The following is a 4,715-nucleotide window of genomic DNA, read 5'->3' on the forward strand; positions in this document are numbered from 1 at the left end:
GAACCTGCCTGTGTTGTCTTTTGCTGAGGGAGAGCGGAAGCCTAGGGCCCTGCCCTGGGGATGAGGGAAAGGCTTGCCCCCCAGAGAAGTGGGACAGTGGGGGCGAAGCTGGCCATAATGGGGTGGCTTTGGCAAGAGCAGCTCTGCAGGCTGAGCCATTCTGGAAGAAGTTTTCAGGAAGGGTCCGGCTAAGTGCTTCGTGTGGCCTTTAGTCACTGGAAACACTTGTGAATGGCCATGGGTGTGTTAGAGTTTCCACTGGGTCCAGGCCCTGCTCATTCCCCACGTTCCTTCTGAGGAAGATGCTGCTTGTCGTCAAAGTGGCTTGAGGAAAACCAAGTGCAATACGGTAAAAGGCCTTATGTGGCATTGGCCAGGTGTAGTCACTTGCCCTGAATCAGCTGCTGAGGAAAAGCCCTGGCCCCTTGGTAACTCAGATTTGCCCAGCTTGTTTATAGCCCGCTGGACAACTTTCCCAAATGTCAGGACTGATGAGGGTCTTAAGGGATGAGCGACTGTCATCTCCGTTTTGGAGATGGGAAACTGAAGTCCAGACTACTTGAGAATGTCCAAGCCGGGGATTTGGACCCAGCCCACGGCACATTCCTTGGTATTTAACAGGTATTTAGTGAGTGCTATGAGGGTCCTGCTCTGCTGCAGAGGGGCTTGGCAAGATCTCCCAGCACTTGAGGTTTCAGGAGAGGAAGTCCAGGGGCTGGAGCTTGTGCATAATGAAGGGCCAGTCTTGGCTAGATACTGGCTTGAGGAGGAGCTTCTGCGGAGTGTTGCTGTTTCGCAACACTTTAATGAGAGTTTCAGTGCCAGGCCCCATGCTAGGAACTGAGGATGCAGAAATAAGGAACCTTCCCAGAAACCCAGAGTGCACCTGGCCAAGTGGGAGACTCAGACATGTAAGCAGGTTTGATGTGGGGAGTTTCTCCAACAGAGGAGCTATTTCTCCAACAGTGTTCCCAGGGGCACCCAGCTCAATCTCGAGGGGTTAGGTGCAGCCATCTGGCAGAGTGGAAGTGATGGAGCTGAGTCTTAAAGGCTCAGCAGGACTTGAGACCACAGGGAAATAAGGCTGGGAGAGCAGGGGCCAGAGCTGTAGTGCAGACCTGTTTCAGCTTGTGGGGGAGAGACAGCTTCTGGCTCTGGGGAGCAGTGCCCCCTCAATAGATCCTCTCCCTTAAAGGCTGGGCCAGAGAATAGCCCTCAGAAAGCAAGGGCTGTCATCCTCTGCTCCACCAAACCCTTCTTCCACATGTACTGTGGGCAGAGTTTGCGGCATTTGGTTCTCTTGGTTTTCAGGACCCATCCTCTCCGGATTTCCCTCCTGCATTACTAGTTCCTGCTCATGAGAGGGACCCAGGCTTCAGTCCTTAGTCTTCTATCGTCTGTTATACAGAAGCTCCAGTCCCTAGACTTCCTCTCTGCACGCACTCCTTTGAAGATCTCATCTAGGCTCGAGGCTTTAAATACCACCCATATTAGGATTTTCCAGAGAAACATGGAAGGAGACTTTAAAAGTTTGGTTTTTTGAGATGGAGTCTTGCTCTGTCGCCCAGGTTGGAGTGCAGTGGTGCGATCTCAGCTCACTGCAGCCTCTGTCTCCCAGGTTCAAGCGATTCTCCTGCCTCAGCCTCCCGAGTAGCTGGGATTACAGGCACGTGCCACCACGCCCAGCTAGTTTTTGTATTTTTAGTAGAGGTGGGGTTTGGCCATGTTGGCCAGGCCGGTCTCGAACTCCCGGCCACAAGTGATCCACCTGCCTCAGCCTCCCAGAGTGCTGGGATTACAGACGTGAGCCACCGTACCCAGCGAGATTTCTTATAAGATATTGTCTCCAGTGATTATGGAGGCCGAGAAGTCCCACAGTCTGCTGCCTGCAAGCTGGAAACCCAAGAAAGCCAGTAAAGGGCCGATGGTGTAGATCCTGTCTGAGTCTGAAGGCTGAGAACCTGGAGTGCTGTGAGCAGAAGACAGACGTCCCAGCTCGTGCAGTCAGACAGTGGGAGGGCAAGTCCAACCTTCCTCCATCTTTTTGTTCTGGTCAGGCCCTTATATGGATGAGGCCCACCCGCTTTACTCACTCCACAGATTCAAATGCTAATCTCTTCCGGAACACAGACACACCCAGAAATACTATTTAATCAGATATCTGCATGTCCTGTGGCCTAGTCAAGCTGACATGTAAAATTAACCATCACACCGCTCACATGCTGAAGGCTCCCCCACGGATCTCTCCAGCCCCTCTCCTGAGCTCCAGACTCACGAATCTGACTTCCTACTCCTTATCTCCATTTGAATACACAGCAGGCATCTCAAAGCACATTCCTGATCTCACCAGCAGCCCCAGGCCTGCTCTTTCTGTGGTGTTTCCTATCTTAAAGAGCATCTTAAAAAAAAACAAAGTATATATTTAAAGTGTACAACTTGCTGATTTGATATATGTATATGTTGTGAAATAATCACCACAATCAAGCTAATTAAAATACCCATCACCTCACATCGGTGTGTGTGTGTGTGTGTGTGTGTGTGTGTGTGTGTGTGTGTGTGTCGGGCGGTGGGGGGTGGGGTGAGAACACTTAAGATCTTAGAAAATTTCAAGTATATACAGTTGACCCTTGAGCAACATGGGTTTGCACTGTGTGGTCCATTTATACGCAGCTTTTTTTCAGTAAATAAAATTCCTTCATAGCCACATCCACATCTACAACCAAAAGCAGATCAAAAATAGTGTTTGTGGGATGTGAAATTCACGTATATGGAGGGCTAACTTCTCCTAGAGGCGGGTTTCACAGGGCCCACCTCGAGACTTGAATATGTGTGGGTTTTGATGTCTGCGGGAGTCCTGAAACAAATCCCAGGCAGATACCCAGGGATGACTGTACAGTATCGTCTATAGTCACCATGCTATACATTAGATCTCCAACACTCTTTTATCTGGCATAACTGAAACTTTGTGCCCCTTAACCAACAGCTCCCCATCACCCACTACTCCTAGCCCTTAACAACCTCCATTCTACTCTCTGATTCTATAGGTTTGACTATTTTAGATTCTACATATAAATGAGATAATGCAATATTTCTCTCCGTGTGTCTGGCTTATTTCACAGGTCCATTTGTGTTGTTGCAAATGGCAGAATTTCCCTTTTTTTTTTTTTTTTTTTTTGAGACGGAGTCTCGCTTTGTCACCCAGATTGGAGTGCAGTGGTGCGATCTTGGCTCACTGCAACCTTCACCTCCTGGGTTCAAGTAATTCTCCTGCCTCAGCCTCCTGAGTAGCCGGGACTACAGGCATGCGCTACCATGCCCGGCTAATTTTTGTATTTTTAGTAGAGACGGGGTTTCATCATGTTGGCCAGGCTGGTCTTGAACTCCTGACCTCATGACCTGCCCACCTCGGCCTCTGGGGTTATAGGTGTAAGCCACTGTGCCTGGCCTGGATTTCCTTTTTTTTTTTTTTTTTTTTTTTGAGATAGAGCCTTGCTCTGTCACCCAGGCTGGAGTGCAGTGGTCCGATCTCGGTTCACTGTAAGCTCTGCTTCCCAGGTTCACACCATTCTCCTGCCTCAGCCTCCCGATTAGCTGGGACTACAGGCGTCCACCACCACGCCCGGCTAATTTTTTGTATTTTTAGTAGAGACAGGTTTCACCCTGTTAGCCAAGATGGTCTTGATCTCCTGACCTTGAGATCCGTCCGCCTTGGCCTCCCAAAGTGCTGGGATTACAGGCGTGAGCAACCATGTCCGGCCTCCTTTTTCTTTTTTTTTTTTTTTAAGGCTTAATAATATTCCATTGTATGTATACACCACATTTCCTTTATCCATTCATCAGTTGATGAACATTTAGGTTGTTTCTGTATCTTATCTATTATGAATAATGCTGCAATAAACACAGGAATGTAGCATTTCTTTGAGATACTGATTTAATTTCCTTTGGATAAATACCCAGAAGTGGGATTGTTGGATCATTTGGTAGTTCTTTTTTTTTTTTTTTTTTTATCTTTTGAGGAGCCTCCATACCGTTTTCTATAATGGCTATACCAATTTACATTCCCATCAGTAGAGTACCAGGGTTCCAATTTCTTCACATCTTTGCCAACAGTTACCTTTTGTCTTTAAAATAATAGCCCCTCTAATAGGTGTGAGGTGATATCTCTTGGTTTTGATTTGCATTATTTAGTGATGTTGATAACCTTTCCATAGAACCTGTTGGCCATTAGTATGTCTTCTTTGGAAAACTGTCTATTTAGGTCCTTTGACCATTTAAAAAATTGGGTTCATTGGGTTGTTATTTTGCTATGGAGTTGTATGAGTTTCTTTTTTCTTTTTTTTTTTTTGAGACGGAGTCTCGCTCTGTAGCCCAGGCTGGAGTGCAGTGGCCGGATCTCAGCTCACTGCAAGCTCCACCTCCCGAGTTTATGCCATTCTCCTGCCTCAGCCTCCTGAGTAGCTGGGACTACAGGCGCCCGCCACCTCGCCCAGCTAGTTTTTTGTATTTTTTAGTAGAGACGGGGTTTCACCGTGTTAGCCAGGATGGTCTTGATCTCCTGACCTCGTGATCCGCCCGTCTCGGCCTCCCAAAGTTCTGGGATTACAGGCTTGAGCCACCGCGCCCGGCCCTGTATGAGTTTCTTATATATTTTGGACATTAATGCCCTATCAAATATATGATTTGCAAACATTTCCTTCCATTCTGTAGACTGCCTT

The sequence above is a fragment of the Macaca fascicularis genome, chromosome 10, assembly GCF_037993035.2.
Source record: "Macaca fascicularis isolate 582-1 chromosome 10, T2T-MFA8v1.1".
In the NCBI taxonomy this organism is placed as follows: domain Eukaryota; kingdom Metazoa; phylum Chordata; class Mammalia; order Primates; family Cercopithecidae; genus Macaca; species Macaca fascicularis.